Below are 19,573 nucleotides of genomic sequence, written 5' to 3'. Positions count from 1 at the left end.
TGTGCAGGATAATTAATATCTAGAACAGGATCTAACATGAGGTTTGGACTCTACTGGAGTAGTTATTCTGTCCATAGAGACAAGATTACATCAAACTTAATATTAAAGCATTTAGAAGCTGAACTGATGGTTAGAAATATGTTATTTTTAGCTTATTTCCTGGTGCTAAATAAGTGAGTTTTAAATCTATAACCCTGTTTATCTTCTGATGACATAGGCATATATCCCTGTTATTGCAAATTGTTTATGAGAAGTCCACTGGCAACTTCTGAAAAAGGTTTGCTAGCTAATTAAACAGAGTATTAGTTAAGCACCAGCCGCTTTGATCAATAAATCCCAACTTTCTGGGGTTAATTCCAAACTTACTATGTTGATACAATAGAACATATTATTCACCCTCATGTTAATAGTACATTGCTTCTATTTCTGGGTGGCAGCTGGTTCCACATGGAGACTCAGGGATCCAGGTTCTTTCTGTCTGTGTCTCAACTATTCCCTAGTGCTTATGTTATATCCTGTGTATATGGGTATATGAATAGGGAATGGGAATATGGTGATATGCAACAGAACACTTGCTTACACTTCAGCCTGGAAGTAACACAAATGAGGGAGTAAGATATGAGGGATGTCAGGTAGGGAGAGGGAAAAGTAGTGAAAGCAGGGAGTACAAAGACCTTAGCTTCACAGCCATTCCCTAGCAAAAATTCTGTTAACAAATGTAATGGGAACACATCTTTGGGGAGCATCTACCCATCTCTGACACATCACATATGTTAGACATATTTCCTCTTCTTGAGTTAGAACTTATCCTGCCACCAAATGTGACAGTTGGAGTAATCAGCACAAGGACCAGGATAATCTGCTTATTATATATTTCTATTTGCAACAGAAAGCAATTGGTTACAACTATAGCAGAAGTTTTACTTAAGGGTTAAAAGAGGTAGCACATGCACTGATAATACCAAAGATTTTTCAAAAACTGATAGGAAAATGGCAAAATCCAATCAGAATGGGTACTGATTATCAGCCCTAAGCATATATTAAAAATGCTTTTAAAATGTAAAATTCTATACCTAGTAATTGTTACAATTTGGCAACTATGCAGTATTTTATAAATAAAGGACTGGTTATGGTTCTAGATTTGTATTCTTCTACATTAACAGTACTAAATGACTCCTCTTGGATTCATGTACCCATAATTTTTCTTATTTATGAACCCCCAAGTTGATATCTACCTGCCAGTTGGGATTTTTTTCTCCTGTGGATTCATCAGCTTCTAATAGTACTCTGACCCACTGTGCTGTGGCATCCTGCATTTTGTGTGACTAGGACCCTAAGCAACAGTGCTTTTTTAAATTGTGTGAACAGACTTGTAATGATGGTATTAAAGTGTAACTTATCACTATGAAAACTTGTGACTTCTAGTTTAGCTGCTCAGAGTCCATTTTTGCTTTCATCCAGGTGCTTGGTTCTTTTGTAAGTGGGTAATATGTATGTGCACTCTGTATAAGTAAACAGTAACTGAAAACTGTAAGACCCTTAAAACACTTATTCTTTTGCAGTATAAATACAGTCTATTAAATTCCATCTATGCCCTGTTCATATTTTCTCACCACACTGGTTCCTTACAAGTAATGCCAAATAAAGATCAGATTAGCTCACAAATAATTATTTTAAAGGTCTGAGTATGTGAAATCACAGCTAATGATATTTACTATAATTAGGGAAGCAAATTAGAAGAATATTAAAGGCTTCACATTTCAGTACTCATAGATAGATTTCTAGGTAATTACAAAATAACATTGTTACTAATGAGATTTTTTTTCATAAAACTGAGACAATTAGCAATACTTTCCCTGTAAGAAATAATTTGACAAATTTTAGTAAAAAAAAAAAATAGCTTTTTGTTTATGGCTATTTTGTCTCAGTGAAATAGACTGAAGTTTTGGAAATTTAAGACAAATGTTCATGCCAAAGCCACTTTATCTTTGTTAACAACAAAAATAAAAGATTTTTAATTATTCTAAAAGTCCAGATAATTTGATATTTCTATTTGTCAAAGAAAATGAAAGACATTCCATTACATCTGTCAATTACCAAATACAAAATAGATTCAACATGGTACTACCCATGTGAGGGAAGAAAGTGGAGTATTAATTGCTGATCATGGTCATAAAAAGATTACAATCTATTCTGAAGAACAGGGTACATCAAGTAAACAACAGCTTATAACTGCAAGTTCAATGATACAGTTGAGAATACAAGAATAGGAAAGCATGCCAACATTTTAATAGTAAATTACTAATATTCAAAAGTTTAGCTAGACAATATTCCACATGGTATCATTCTTTTAGATATTTAGAGCTAATACTACTCAGAAAGCACCATCTGCAGAATTCATGGTATCTACAGGGAATATGTAAGAACATGAAAATGGGACTGTCACAGACAGTCTATCTCAAGAGTGCATGCTTGGTGCTAAATACTCTATTAGGTGCCAGAAACTATGTGACGCAAACATCACAGTCTAATGGAGACATGGTAAGCAAATGTATAACACATTCACAGTGAGGTTTTGGAGCATATGTTTTGAGAATATAGGGAAAGGGCATCAAATCCATGTTAAAAAAGGCCACGACTGGACAGTTTTAAAGGCAGACAGCCATTAGTCTAGCAAAGAAGAAGTTGAAATATGGAGAATGTTCCACACAGAAGGAACAGAATGTACAAGACTGCAGAGAAAATACAGATTGGTGCCAATAGTACCCTTTACTGGAATGTTGCATGTGTGTGGGGGGAGGGTATGATTGTATGCCCTATATGCTAAAGGTCTTCAGATGTCCCATAATTGCTCTGTGACATCCAAAAATGCTCTGTTCTCTGCGTTTTCAGCTACTTTTTCCCATGACATCTACTAAAAAAATATGTGCACACTGAACAATAACTAGTAAATGATTCATAGGTGTTGTACCCAGATTTCAATATAGGTCGACCAATTTAGAAACGTCTTTTTGACTGAGAGATGGCTTGTTTTATAGAACCAAAGGCAGTCTATTATCTGATTTTTTTCTCCTACACCTTTATGGCATTTTTGGTTCTCCAGGAAAATAGATTCTGAGAAAGGGACTGGACAGAGTACTAAATATGCGATGGTCTTGTATAGTTGTCCTAATCAGTATGAAAATGTTAGGGCTTTATCCTTATATCAACCAGTCACTGCATGGGGCCCGACTCCAGGAAGGGGCATGACTTTGGGCCAAATAGCTTTCTCAAGCTCATATACATTTCCAGAAAGAGACCATCTGGACCCAGGTGCAAGCCTGCAGTCACCAACCCTGCCAGCAGCTATGGAAGTGAGTGCTTTAGTCCCAAAAGAAGATTCTGAGTGCCAAAATGGCTCTTAACTTTCCAATATGAGTTAAGTCATGTCTAGATCTTGCTAGTCTCTAAAAAGAGACAAACATAATTCCCAGCAACAGAAGTTTTACCTAGTTGCTTAGAGGGACTGGTATGAAATCAACCACCTGAAGGCTTCTCAGGAGGGGAGGTGGAGGTAGTCTCCCCCCATGCGTAGGCCAGTTACAAAATAACAAAACCCTCCAGAGAGGGGTAACTTCAGTCATGGAACTTCCTTTACCAGACCTTCTTAGCCTAGTAGACTTACTAAAGATAAACCACAGAGATCTAGGAACTGACATCGAACTTTGTTACATTTACTCCACCAGCTTTGACATAGTATGTGGAAACCAAATGCAGGCAACCTGTACAAATAATTTATTTTAATAGGATCATTCAACATAAACTTTATTCAATATAAAATTATCAAATAAATTTTAACTAACCTTTCTCTTAACACCTCTCCATACACACATACATACTTTTGGAATAAAGGTAAGGATAAAAGGCCACAGAAGTTTTATCTCAAGGTTTCCACTTGCAATGGCCCACTTGCTTCTTGGCTAGGTCTACTGGTCACGTTGTGTATATGAATAATTTTTCTTTACCAAGAAATCTCTTAGGTCAATACTGTTGATTAGATCTTGTGACAAAGACCTCTGTCAGAGAAAAACCCAGAGCATCCACTGGAGTGAACCTTGAAACATTAAGAGAGTTCAAGGGCAACCTAAAAGCTTGTGGGGACAACTAACTCAAGGCAGTGATAACTCATGGTTCTCATGCTGCATAGTAGGAAACTTCCCAGCTTTGACTAGCTTCTCTAGAGATGCTGATGTTCATCCTCTAGCCGATATGCAAATAAACCAACCCAAATTTTTTTGATTTAAGACAATTATTCATACATTTGTTATTTCTTCTAATTCCAATCATTTGACTAAAGGTTTTACAGTTATATAGATTTGGCAACCCTAGTATATTAATGCTAAATGAAAAAATGTAGAGACCTTCACAGGTGGGATTGTAAGCAGACTTCATGTGTCATCCAAACTGGAGCTGCTCTTAAACTACATATTCTTATGCTCTAATGAAAGAAGCTTTAAGATTATATAAGGAGACAGAAAAAAAAAATTGTAACAAAGAAAAAGAAATGTAACATTTTATTTCTGTTAAATCTTCAGCCCTGCAGAGGCAAGAACATAGCTCCCAAAGGAGGTAAATCCAATAATGTGTAATGGTGCCATTATAGCACATCTTGGAAAGGAGAGAGCTGGGGGACCAGAAGTTCAGGTGCAGAAAGGGGAAGGACAGTGTTTTATTATGCATGATAGTGTAGGAAATGTTTTCAGTGTTCCTTGAGATAAAAATTTATCTAACTTCATTTAATTAGTTTATGAAAATTATTTGCATACAGAAACATTTTGTGAGCAATATCAATTTAAAGCTTTTCAGGCACTCTGAAACCAGTTCGGGAATAACTATGCTAATACAACTGCAAACTACTAGTACAGACTAGTGGTTCAACATGGACTCTGAAATAGATAACTGTAGGCTACATCATGAATCTGTCACTTAAGGTTTCCATAAATTTGAACAAGTTACTTAACTTGCTTATGTTTCTTCACCATCTATAAAATGAATTGCAATATATCACTGACTTGTGTTACACACAGTAATGTGTTTAAAACAGAAAAATAGAAGGTCTTACTATATGTCATTTTACTACTGAAACAGTCTTATTGTCATCTCTTATTATCTCAGAAAACTTAATCTATATTTTTCTCAATCAATAGTAAGTATTGAGCCTTTGCAATGTGCCACATACTGTGAGGTATGTTTCTGTTATGAAGGTAAGATGGGAAAAAAAAAAAAACAAACAGTCCTCACCTCGCACACTAGAAGCTTATAGTCTAGAGCAATGGTTGGCAAATAATCAATTACTACATATAAGTAGAAGAAGCAAATCATTGAATAAATTCATAGTGAAATTATTCTTGGGACATCCTGCTGAAATTATTGTCTTTGATCTCTGCATGACTTGCTAAAAGATTCAAATGTAAAATTTATAAAAAGTGTTTCAGTATCAGAGAAAGGAAGGATTCTTAATATGGTTTATCTTATTATGGAGAACTCTGAAAATGTCTACAGGTACGACAATATAGAATTATTTGAATATGTGTGTGTACTAAGCATCCATTAAAAGTCATGTGATTAATTGATATGCATTAACTCTCAGTAAATAAGAGAAACAGAATAAATATATATGTATCCGTTAAGTTTTCTAATATTCAAGCCATTACATAATGAAGCTCAACTACATGGAGGTACCATAAGAAAAAAAATAACTACAGATAAGCTAGGAAATGTTATATCTACCTCTAGATGAGATTATGAACGTTTTTTTTTTCATTTAGGTCTTTTCAGTATTTTCAAAGATTACTTATTATCTTAGAGATTAAGAAATTATAAAGGAACAAGTCATCAGTATTATTCTCATTTCTAATGGCATTAACTTATTTTGTGAACTTTGTTAATTACACTTGAAGATTTTTAAAGAGTCTTCTATATTCTCCAGATTCAGAAAATTTCTATCATACAACTAACCTTGGGGAGATCACAACACATTGCTGCTTCATCCTGAGGAAGTGTGCAAGGCATTACCTTCCCTGTGCTTTCCTTTACTTTGTATTAAAGAGAGGCCTGGGTATTACTAAAACTGCTAAAGCATCAAATATTTTCCCTGAGTCACAGAAAAAGGAAAGGCAATTTTTTTAAACATTTTATTTACTTATTTATCTGACAGAGAGAGATACGGTGAGAGAGGGAAGAAAAGCAGGGGGAGTGGGAAGGGAAGTAGGAGAGGGAGAAGCAGTCCTCCCACCAAGGATGTGGGGCTCAATGCCAGGACTTCCAGGACCCAGGGATCATGACCTGAGCCAAAGGCAGATGCTTAATGACACTTAGTGACTGAGCCACCCAGGCACCCCACGAAAGGAATTTTAAAAGGAACCTTACTAATAGGTGACCCAAGGGCAATGCCAAGTTGTCCAGCTACTAGAGTTTTTCAAAGGGCAAGTGGGGATATCTCTCTCCTTTTCAGGGAATTACCTTAAGATTCCTATTTCTTTTTTTTTTTTTTTTTAAGATTTTATTTATTTATTTGACACAGAGAGAGAGAGATCACAAGTAGGCAGAGAGGCAGGCAGGGTGGGGGGAAGCAGGCTTCCCACTAAGCAGAGAACCCCATGCGGGGCTTGATCCCAGGACCCTGAGATCATGACCTGAGCCAAAGGCAGAGGCTTAACCCACTGAGCCACGCAGGCGTTCCTCCTGTTTCTTTTTGATCTATACTGATTACCTATGCATACATTCCACCTGAAGACATTGTACAGCACTTCTTTTTTCCTTTAGAATACCATCACTCTCAACTTCAAGCACAGGAGAAACAGGCAAGTTAATTTTAGTGCTATCTTTGGAGAAGGTTGTTGAGCTCTTAAAATTCTGTTGTTACTTAGATTGAAGCTGGCAATGACTGCAGTATTTAATCCCTTTCCACGTAGGCATAGATCTCACAATTGCCCCTTATAGAAAATAATCTGAATGATACTGAAGTCCTTCATATTCACAGGGAATTCCCAACACTTTGGTAATGACTTTCCACTAAGAGCCTATAAATAGTCTCTTCAATCAAATATATTCCATGGAATCATAAATATAAACAGCATCTATTAAATTCCTAGCTTGACAGACTAAAACTGCATACCTACTATTGTTTTATTCTTTGAATGGGGAGAAATGTTTTCTTGTGAGAGTTTCCTCATTAAGTGTTTGGCAAATGTAAGATACTGTTACTCTCTACATATAGAATTTTTTTTAAAAGATTTTATTTATTTATTTGACAGAGATCACAAGGAGGCAGAGAGGCAGGCAGAGAGAGAGGAGGAAGCAGGCTCCCTGCTGAGCAGAGAGCCCGATGCGGGGTTTGATCCCAGGACCCTGAGATCATGATCTGAGCTGAAGGCAGAGGCTTTAACCCACTGAGCCACACAGGCACCCCTACATATAGAATTTTTATTGAAAAAATTAAAATATTTCCTCGAATATTCTGGAAATCACGGGTGATACCTTTAATAAATCAGTTGTCAATTAAACTAAAACATAAAATCTTTAAAAAATTATAAATTGTCTATTCCAAGCAGACAACCAGAAATGGAATGATGAGATTAGATAATCTTAGGATGACAAGCACTTATCCAAAGTATTCAACAATTAGAATACATTTTTGGAGGAGGAAGAACCTATCAGGCATGCTAAAATTTTGCCTTGATGGATGAGCACACATTTATCCAACCTGTAAATAACTTTTGTTTCCTTATTTTATGAGTTAAGATTATTTATTTTTAACCAGAACACACACACACACAATTAACACATATAAGCACACTTAATGATTTAGGAAAAAAGAAAATTATTAATTCAAATAAATAAAAATTGAAGAGTCCTAGTGAAGAGTTCCAACAAAGCTACAATGACTTAGGTTATCTCAGGAGTCTGCTTCCTCTGTGTTGGCTTCATTCTTTGGCTTCATTTGGTGGTCTCCCAGGGCCATAGATTATTGCTTCCTGGTAACAATATGTCCGTAACAGCCCTAGCCTCATATCCTCTCATGTTTAATATTACCAGCAAAAGTTCTTCCTATTTTCAAGTGTAGCCCACAAAATTCCTAGTCATTCTGATAAAATCAGAATGTGTTCCTACTTTGCCTGAGCTACCTACTCTGGCCAGGAAAATACAATGCACTACCCAGCGTGGCTTAGATCATGTGTGGATAAAGCTCTACTTAGACAATATGAATTAAGAGTTTAAGAGGGTGGGCGCCTGGGTGGCCAAGATGGTTGAGCATCTGCCTTTGGCTCAGGTCAAGATTTCCAGGTCCTGGGATCCAGCCCCAAGTTGTGCTCCCAGTTTAGCAGGGTGTCTGCTTCCTCCTTCCCCTCTGCCTCTCCCTCTGCTTGTGCTCTGTCTCTTTCAAATGAATTAAAAAAAAAAAAAAAAAAGTTGAAGAGGGTATAACTCTAGAGTGAAAGTTGAAACTCTTGCTAGAAGTGGCAAACTGGTAAGTATCTAAAACAAAACAAACAAAATAGATTACTAGGAATCTTCATTTTACTTTTTATCAAGGACTTTTATTGACCCTATTAAACACTAGGAGATCATCAAGTTAATGCCCTGATTCTCAATTACATGAAGCTTACAACATTGTCCAGGGAAACATCAACCTTGCATTTATGACTTTACAAACTCACCCAAAAAAATGAACAAATAATCTGTTAATAAGAATGCTAACTTTTCTCTGTATAGAAAGAATTAGAAAACCATGCCACAATTCTTGGACTTTGAGTTATAGAGTAACAGAGGTGCTCTAGGTCAGGAAGTGTTCTGGGGGTTGATTACACTGATGTTGCTGCTAAGAAACACTCAATGAAATGTTTTAATGGGATACAGAAAGAATTTCCTTGAATATATTTCTTTTCCCTGGGAAGACATAGGTTGACTCTGGGAGCTGGTGTCCAGATAGACAGAAAGGGCAACAATAAGACCTTAAGAGAGACCGCCAACTCTGCTCCTAGCTGGCTGTGTGACATTGCATCAAATTCTTCATATTTCAGACTCAGCTTCTTTGGCTGTATATTAATTTTTTAAAAATGCATGAATGTCATGCAGCTCCTAATTTATACCCAATTTCTGTCCATCACTGAACAAAAATGTATGATGCTGGCCCTGGATCAGCATCATATAAATTTTATATCTTTTTAAATATATGGAATTCCTATATTTGTGGGAAGTGAATGATCTGGCTTCAATAGTTCCTGAATTTATTCAGGAATTTATTGATCTCTTTGAGATATAATCTATTGACATAGGAATGATAATGCATTCATTACAGGACTGTAGAGATTTTTTAAAAATCAAGTTTTTACCAGATATTTGTGGAAAACTACTGTCCATCAGCCTCAGGGATCTGGGGAGGTCGTTATGTCAAATACCACAAGCTTTCAAATATCCATGAAGATGAAGCCTCACCTGATAATTTTGAGAAGCCCCGGCTTATCTTACATACACTGTAGCAACCACATTGGTCCATGTCCTTCTCCTGATGGCACAGCACACCTCTGCTGCTCCTCGGCATGGGAACACTATCTGTCTTCCTGTCTAGAGGGTCAATTCCCAGTGCCACCAAAGCTGCAATACAAAAGTTGCTAAATGCTAGAGTTCTTTCACATTTTCACTGTGACGCTGAATCTCATGCATAAATAAGGAGAATCACTCTCTCCAGCAAGTAGTGTGTTGTATCATTCACCTCTGTCGCAAAGCAATATTGCTTATTCTCTCCGTCTTAAATGGATTCTAGAGAATGGAGACCCCTTAAATTTATTCCAGAAGCTTCTTTCTTTCTGTAAGGAATCAGATCTATTTCTTGTAATTGAGCAAGAGAACAACATCCGGACTGCACTCGACTTCAATATGTCTCCAATGCCCTTCCTCCCCAGGCAGCCACATAAAACTTCCACTCCACAGACCATAGGCAAATCTCTCATGTACACTGAGATTCAAAACCCCCAGCAAAATCCACTCAGGCTCTTCCTATAATCCCTGCTCTACTAATAACCTATGAAATACAACAAAAACATATGTTATCATTTGATTGACACATCGTATTATTTCAACTCAGCTAACCTATAGGCTAACATTTTTTTCTCACTCTGATAACCAACTGATAATTCTTGGTTATGGATCAATATAAATTGATCAATTGATCAATTTATATTCATATAATGAATATAATGAATCATATAATGAATATAAATTAATGCCATCTGTAATTTTGGTTAGTAAATCTGTTTAATTTTTTTTTAAGATTTTATTTATTTATTTGACAGACAGAGATTACAAGTAGGCAGAGAGTCAGGCAGAGAGAGAGGAGGAAGCAGGCTCCCCACAGAGCAGAGAGCCCGATGCGGGGCTCGATCCCAGGACCCTGGGAGCATGACCTGAGCTGAAGGCAGAGGTTTTAACCCACTGAGCCACCCAGGCGCCCCAGGAAATCTGTTTAAACATTCTGGAACACTGGCTATAATAACCTAAAGCCATTATTATCAACTATGGTTTTCTTAGCAGGAAATTAGTTTACTTCTAAGTCTCAGACATTGAAACCTTCACAGATAAATTCATAATGATTTAAAAATTATAAAGAGGTGGATTTCTAAAAGAAAGGCCAAAAGAGAGGAAAGAGGCTGAGACTTGCCTACACATATCTGGAAAGCAAGGCTGGGCTTAGAGAATGATGTAGCCTGTCAGTGAGTCTTTGATTATACCTTGGACAGGCAAGCTTGCATTGATCATACTTGGCAGCTAAGTTTAATTTTGCTATTTGACCAAGATCAGTGAAACATGCATCTCCTCAACGGTAGCTGTCAATTACTTATTGAGAAAGAGACAGAATTTACTAGATTCAGGAACCAGATTTCAAAATGAGAAGCTGCCTTCCATAAGTGTACAGGTATCATTAATGGATAGTTCAAAAGTCTTTGAATTAGGATTATTACAGAAAAGAAAAGGTTAAGTTAAGTAAACTGATTAGAAAATATTGTGGAGGGGACGCCTGGGTGGCTCAGTGGGCTGGGGCCTCTGCCTTCAGCTCAGGTCATGATCCCAGGGACTTGGGATCGAGCCCCGCATCGGGATCTCTGCTCAGCGGGGAGCCTGCTTCCTCCCCTCTCTCTCTGCCTACTTGTGATCTGTCAGATGAATAAATAAAATCTTAAAAAAAAAAAAAAAGAAAAGAAAATATTGTGGACATCAGCAAAGGTGATTTGTTTAGAAATAATAATGAGATATGTAGGAATCAAAAAAACCTCTAGTAATGAAAAAAGAAAGATCAAGTCCCATAGAAAAACAGCTTATTAGCTGGAAGAAGAGTTTCGAGGAACCTGAAAAGAAGCTCCTTCCTCTCCCAAATTAGGCATGGACTAAGGGAATGAGGACTTTTAGAATAATACATCCACTGTGCTTGTCCAAAAGATAGGACAGAAAAAGAGCTAGCAGAAAGGTGAATATTTCAGTGAAAGACATCCTAAGACCTTATCACCAGGAAAATTCCTCCTTCTGGAGAGCACCAGCAAATAGGTTTCCATTAGGATGTCTGTTTAATCAAATTATTCATTCTTCAATAGAAAAATAATACAGCCTCCTTTTGGAATTTTTGGAAAATATTTTCAAGTATAAAGAAGATAACATCAGCCAGGCAAAATCTCACTACTATGTGAAAACCATGTTAATAATTGAAACTTGTTTGCATCCAGGTGTTTCTTTATATGTGTACTTGATATCATAACATATTTATAATTCAGTATCTTGCTTTATTACTTAGAATTATAGCCTACGTATTTTCCTATAACTAAAAAAGTGAGTATATATCACTTTAGAGGCTAAAACATTATGTATATCAAAATTATTATTACCAAAACATTTACTTTGTATATGATGCTTGCTGCTAGAAACAATGACATTAGAGTATGCTTCACTTTGAAGGTTTTTTTTTTCTAAAGTATTTTTGAATTTGCAGTAAAAAAGTGAAGTGATGAAGGAAAGAAATCCAATTTTCTTGAGCCTGTACTATATGTCATCAACTATTCTAGATTTTTTATGAATGTCATGCAGCTCCTAATTTATACCCAATTTCTGTCCATCACTGAGATTCAGAAGAATGTGCCTATCAGTCTTCAAGCAACCAAGCCTTACCTCTTAGCCAATTTGCAAAAAGGACGAGGGAAGTTAGAATAGGAGAACTCTTTCTTAGTGTCTATTGGAAAGCAAGGATGATTTTTAATAAAACTCAGTTTTTATTGCTCTAATGTGTATCCTGGCCTACTCCTACAACCAACTGAAAGGGAAGAGGGTAAATAAAAGCCAAGTGCTATTTCTCTAAAATTACGCAAGAAGCTAGAAACAGTTTTAATAGTGTTAACATAAAGGGGAAAGAGAAAGTTACCCCAGCTTCTGAGCAAACTCCCAGCAGTGTCACTTAAGATCTTCAGTGCAAAAATGTCAAGCAACAGGTAGATCCCAGCAGGTTCAGAGAACCCAGTGGAAGCCAATGTGTTGCCTGCTAGAACAGAGCAATATTGATGCTCACCATTTCCTGGGCTGCCATTTCCAGAGAGAGATGGCAGCCATGTGCAGCAAATGGGTATGTCTAGCAGAAATGACAGCAGTCCAAATGATGAGAATTTAGGGGCAGATGATTTAAGCACAACTGAGGAACAATTTGAAGAGCCATAGGAATTCCTGGAGGAGAAGAAAGAGAATTTTCAAGAGGCTGGGGTTTTGCATTAGAAGGGGGAAGGGAAAAACATGTCTTGTATTAACTTATTTAGCCCTACTGGGTATAGCCATCAGCTAAAGTGAGAAAGTTAAAGAATTGTGTAAGTTCACAAAAGGGGAACACAAATGGAAGTTCACAGGTAAAGGGAGCTGTACATATTTCAAGAAATCTATATTGAATAGTTCCATTAAATAGAATGGATGAAATCAGAACAGGAGGAGCTGCTCCTGGGTTTAATATATGGGCAGATTCCTCCGGCACATGCTAAGATATACAGAGACATCCACTGTCAAACAACAACTTCAGAAATAATGCCACAGATGGTGAAAGTTGCTCACCCTAATTGATGGACTTTGACAGCTTCTTTGAGTGATCATAGCCCCTTTGGGTGGGCTTATGATCTACCCACGAAGGCAGAAAAAGACCAAGGAATTCTCAGAGCAGTAGTATTCCTGAATCTGTATCACATAAGCCTACTCCTAAAGGAGTTCATTCAGGAAAATGAATTCTGATGCTTTTTTCCTTGCAGACGGAACGAACTAGGATATGCTGTATTGATTGATAAGCATTTCATTAATTTTTACTGCCCCTGTCCAGGTAGATCAGCAATACCCTAGATATTCTCCAACCAGCTCAAAGATCAAAAAATTCTTTTATTGTTTAGCATAAGTCCACCTCGTGTAGATTTACTTACACATTTTATTAACACCCCAAAATTCTCAAATTCAATCAGTTCCCTAATGTAGACTGGAGGTTCTTCAAAAAAAAATTTTTTTGTAGAATTATGTATTCCTTAGTATATATTTAGATTGATATATTAACAATTTTCATAAAATTAATATTAATATTAATAAAATATGTAATTTCTCATGAATTGCATATATATATATATAATATATACTAAATTAGCCCCTTCAAATTTTGAGGCTATATTTAAATTAGTTATATGTATATATATATAACTAATATATATAACTGTCCTATAATATATATATAATGTCCTATAACTAATATATATATATATGTATATATATATATATATATATATAAAACTAATTTAAATATAGCCTCAAAATTTGAAGGGGCTAATTTAGTTCAGTTATGGAGAATGTCTGCTGCCAACAGACCTATGTAACATACATGACATATAAAATACCTAGAAGACATACATAATTCTGACTATAAGTCAGACCTCATTGTCGTCAGTCAAATCAGACTTTCTGCAACCTATGAGGTTTTTTCCCAATTCAAATAAGTTAGTTAATGTAATAGCACTCAACTAGTCTTAAGAGTTAACTTGCTTCAAGCTTATGTGTTCCTTACTTACTGATTTAAGATCTCTAGGTCAACAGCAGAGCTAACCTATTTCCTTGAGACTTACAGACCACTGGCTTTGAGGAGTAAAAGACCAAACCTTCCCAGAAGATAAGGCCTCACTATATTTGAAAACAGGTTCTGCTTATGCCAGCAAGTCTGTTCAGGTTGATGTTGACTTATGACTAACTAGTTGGGCACCAGCTTCCCCTGCTCTTAGCCCCCTCCCTTGTCCCATGGCTCTCCCTTTAAAGCCCTCCAGCTTCACCCAAACGGAGAGCATGGTCTCTGAGGCATGAGTTCACTATTTTCCAAGGTTGCTGACTTCTTGAATAAAGTAACTTTTTCTTTCCCACCATCATTTGTCTCTCCAGTATTTATCTTGGAGCAGCAAGCAACTGAACCTGAGTTCAGAACAGGGTCTCTGACCCTGTATAATTAACACAATTATATATGACAGTTATCCTCACTTCCAAGATATAAATCTACAGGATGGATAGCTGTATGGATGACTAGATAGAGAGACAGAAAGACAATAAAGAATTAGACATGATCTTGCCATGAATGTGCTTCTTGTGTAAAACTAGTTACTATTTCTTAATTTCTTGGGGTGCCTGGGTAGCTCAGTCAGTTGAGCATCCAACTCCTGATTTCCACTCAGGTCATGATCTCAGGGTCATGAGATGGAGCCCCACGTAGGGCAGTGCTTGGAGCATGCTTAAGATTCTCTCTCTCCCTCTCCATCTGCCGCTCCCTCACCCCTATCCTACTGACACTCTCTCTCTCTTAAAACAAAAAATAAATAAATAAATAAATTACTATTTCCTTAAAAATTTCCCCTGGTCTTATTTTCAGAGTCTCATTCAGGAATTCTGCATGCCAGAATAGCACTTTTTTTTTTTTTTTTTTGGACACTCAGTATTTTACACACTAGTCCAATGCACCTTGAAAGCAAGATTCTGTATATACGCGAGAGGTTGACTGCCTTCTGTTAAATGAAGAAGAAGAGGTGAAAAAGGAGAAGTAGCAGAACACCAATGCCATTCTCTGGTAGACACATTTTAGGGAAGAGTGCACATGGAAGTTAGGATCTGGGGAATTATTTTTTAAAGACTGTATGCTTGGAAAATCTCCATATACTTTCAGAAGTATGTGTATCCTAGTCTGCAGACCACAGAGCTAGATATATAGATCTAGTTTTGTGTATCCTTATAGTTTTATATTGAGGTTTATTTAAAATGAGTCCTTGTATTTGGATAATATTGGGAAAGTGTTCTCCCAACTCAGGCATGGGAACCCCAAATAAGTTCCTGATTTACTTTTTTGGCTGTGAAAAGATTCTTTGCCTTCTTCTCCCAATATCTTCTTGGATTCACTAAGTTAATATATTTTATTAAATATTACAGATATCTTTGATAAAAGTATTATAATGTGATTTTTCAATTATGGCCTCATTTATATCAGAATCCTGTTTTTTCCCCCAATTATAAACCCTGTCTTCACATTAGAAGCCCTTGGGGAACTTTAAAAAAATACTAATAGGGTGGCTGCCTTCAGCTCAGGTCAAGATCCCAGGGTGCTGGTCCTAGGAGGTAGCCCCACATCAGACTTCCTACTCAGCAGGGAGCCTGCTTCACCCTCTCCTGCCTGCAGCTCCCACTGCTTGTGCTCACCCACTCTCTCTCAAATAAATAAATCTTAATAAATAAATAAATAAATAATAACTACAAAGTAAAAATACTAATAACTGGCCCTATCTCCAGAATTTATTTCACTGGTATGATGTAAAGACTATGTATCAACATTGTCTAAAAAATAATAATGATTTGATGTGCAGTTAGTATTGCTTTAGTCATGAGAAATTCCAGAAAAGACCCAGCACAACAAGCTGTATTATTAGTAAGAGGTCTCTGAGTTACCAATATGCTTCAAACTTAGCTTTCTCTGAAATTTGCCAAAGCAGTTTGAAAATACAGATTAAGTAATCATTTCAAGAATCACTTGGAGATGGGATTAACTCCATATATGCATTATTGAGATAATTGAAGATTACTCCTTCAAGTTTCCCAGCTTATTTAAAAACCTATTCTAAACCAGATCTACTAAGGTTCCAAGGAAAGGCCTAAGAAATAAAATAATTTTACAAGATTTTTGAGAACTTTGATGTACTCATTTGTCATATGGTATTGAGTTTAGTGGAAGCAAAATTTTCAAGTAAGTAAAGGTGGATAAGAAGACGAGTCTACGTCTCTAAACATCCACAATTCTAAAATGTACTGCAGGCAGCCTTACAACTGTCCCTCTTTATTTTTTTTTTAAGATTTTATTTATTTATTTGACAGAGAGAGATCACAAGTAGGCATAGAGACGTGGTGGTGGGGGCCACGTGGGAAGCAGGCTCCCTGCTGAGCAGGGAGGCTGCTTCCCACGTGGCCCCCCTCAAGACCCTGAGATCATGACCTGAGCCGAGGGCAGAGGCTCAACCCACTGAGCCACCCAGGCGCCCATAGCTGTCCCTCTCTAAAATGTTTCTGATAAAGAGCCTAAAGCGAAAGTCATAGTACAACCTATATCCTTGTAGTAAATTAATTTTTACTGAAGTGGTTTCTTCTAGATGCAAATTAGTATGAATGAACTCCTAATGCATATTCTTCACTGGAAATGCTAATTATTCTCAGTAGGCAAAGTTTAAGAAGGCCAAAAGGGAGGTGCTTAAAAAAAAAAAATCAGTGTCTTCCCCTTTAGAAAGAAAATCAGTTTGAAGGTAAAGGGCTTGAAGAATAATGAAGGTTAATTGCCAATTATGCAGAAAAATTATGCAAAAACATGAATAAAAAACACCTTCCTGCACTACTGCCCTTTCTTTTATTTGTGTTACAGTGTTATTGTTTTTTTAATATTGTTCCAAATTAGTTTGGTCTATGTCAGTAGTATTTAGATCTAGAATGTTCCACAAAATAGAAAACAATAATAGTGACCCTGAACTTACAATCCGATCAAAAGAAATATCTCAGGGAGAATGGGGGCAAACTGAAAGGGGAGCTGGCATGTTCCTGAAATCTCCTGAAGCTGATTAGAACAACTGGGAAGTTAAAATATTCCGTTCTCCTGACACAATCTTCTTAAGAGTAACTGGTCTGGTCACATTTCCCATTTCATCGTGATTCAGTCTTGGTAGCTTGTATATTCCTATCACGGTCAGGCAGACCATATAAAATGCTGAACAATATTCTCTCTGGAAAATTGTGAAGAAGAGTTTCTTTCTTTCTTTCTTAAATGACTGATTGAATGTACTAGTAAAATCATCTAGGTATTAAAGCTTTACTTGTGAAAATGATTTTATTTCAGATATAATTTTTTTTACTATGTATATTCAGAATTTCTACATTTTTTTATTTTCTACATATAACTTGTGTTTTGTTAAGAATTTGTCTATTGCATCTAAATTTTTAAACTTAAAAGTATCCTTTTATTGCCTTGTAAATTTTTATTGTTAAATATATTTCTGGAAAACCACACTAAACAAAGGTACAGCTCAATGAATAAGCTGTGCACTTGCCTCATATTTCAATTCCACTTTGCATTAAATCCTCACTCTTATTTTCTGGGATTAGGTTTCTATGATTCACTGGAAGAATCCATTAATTAATAAGACTATAATATAGCTATTCTCTAATTTTTAGTCTGTAACCACATAGAGAACATGACAGTGTCTCTTTGAGAATTGATATGACTGACCATGCCTGGGTCAGCTGTTCATACTTCAGGCCAACAAGGCATGGGTCAGTATCACAAAGAAAATGCAGTTGTCCACAGTCCATCTCTATGGTTCTCAGAAGGGGATCAAAGCAAGATGAGTTCCAAGAAAAAGTGAAATATCTGAGTTGTGAACAGAGCCCAAAATACATCTACTCCATGTTAACAAGATTATACACTTAAAATAAAAACAGCAATATTTCATTTTCTGGCATTTCCCAGAATTATTTTTCTTTTTTCCTGAGGTTTTCTAATTTCACTGCCTAGTAAGTACAATAGTTTAATAATTGGTTTATTAGACCAACGTAAGCCAAATTTCATAAAAATAATTCAATTTTCTTAGTATTTTTGGAAGGAGAATAAGAGGTGAATAAAAGATTTGCCAAACTACTTTTTACCACTTCAGAATCTTCAGAATACTTTAAAATTATACCATTTCCTCAGCATTGTTTCATAAAGCTATTTTAAATCATTAAAAAAATCTCAAAAGGAAATTTTATGAACCACAAATAAAATGTGTAGTTGGTTGAGAAAAGGATTAGGGCATATTAGTAAGGCAAAGATGATTATCACAATCTCCCTAGTGAGAACTCTCAAAGGCTAAATTTCAGGGAAAAGCCTATGAAATGTTTTTAATGATAGAAAGTGCAGAGAAGTGTTTCAAGTCCTACAGAAATCCTATCTGGTAAGAAAAATGATAGGAGAAAAGCAAAAAGCCCTTTATGGCTCTGCTTCCATTGGAAATTGAGACTATTATTCTTACTATCTTTATAGTATTTTATTATTATTATTATTATTATCATCATTTTAGATTTTATTTATTTATTTGACAGAGGAAGAGAGAGAGAGCACGAGCAGTTAGAGAGGCAGGCAGAGAGAGAGGGGGAAGCAGGCTCCCTGCTGAGCAAAGAGCCTAATGCAGGGCTCCATCCCAGGACCCTGACATCATGAGCTGAGCCAATGGCAGAGGCTTATCTCACTGAGCTACTCAGGCACCCCTATGTATTTAAATTATTGATGGGATATTTAATTATGTTTCCTTAATCATCTACAAAGAAAATGCATTCATGCTATCCCTAAAAAAAAAAAAAAAAAAAAAAAAAAAAAGCTTTCACTTGCAAACAGTCCAAGGACATAAGTACTTTATTCAACAAATTTTTTTTTTAAATATCTACTTTATCTAGGGTGTTCTGGAAAATAAGGGAAAATCTGAGGACAAAACTTCTTATTGATTTGTAGAACACACTGTTAGATATAAAGACATGAAAACAATTGTAATTGACATATAAAATGACATATAAAATGACAAATTCCACAGGAATTTTAAAAATGGTACAATTCTAAAAAAATAAATAAAATTTAAAAATTAAAAATGGTATAATTCTAAAAGAGAGCAGAAAGACTTCAGGGAGGATATCAAGTTGTAATTTGGCAAATTAAGTAGCCTACATAAATAGTGAATGTATCAGAATGTAAATACGGATTTGTCAAATGAACTTATATAAATATTAATATTCTATAAAAACAGAGCTGCTCTATGCACATCACACAATTTAAAAATTTTACTGTTTAGTGACTTCTGGAACTTTATATATGTATATTTTGTGCACTACTGCTCGAAATTGAGTCTTCAAAGACAATCATCATACATAAAAAAAGCTTCCTTGTCCATTCCACTATTGATTTTTGTCAATGTTTTATGATCATAAACAATACTGAGAAGAA

The sequence above is a fragment of the Lontra canadensis genome, unplaced genomic scaffold, assembly GCF_010015895.1.
Source record: "Lontra canadensis isolate GAN:19392208 unplaced genomic scaffold, GSC_riverotter_1.0 scaffold64, whole genome shotgun sequence".
NCBI lineage: Eukaryota > Metazoa > Chordata > Mammalia > Carnivora > Mustelidae > Lontra > Lontra canadensis.
This window is presented reverse-complemented; position numbering follows the sequence as displayed.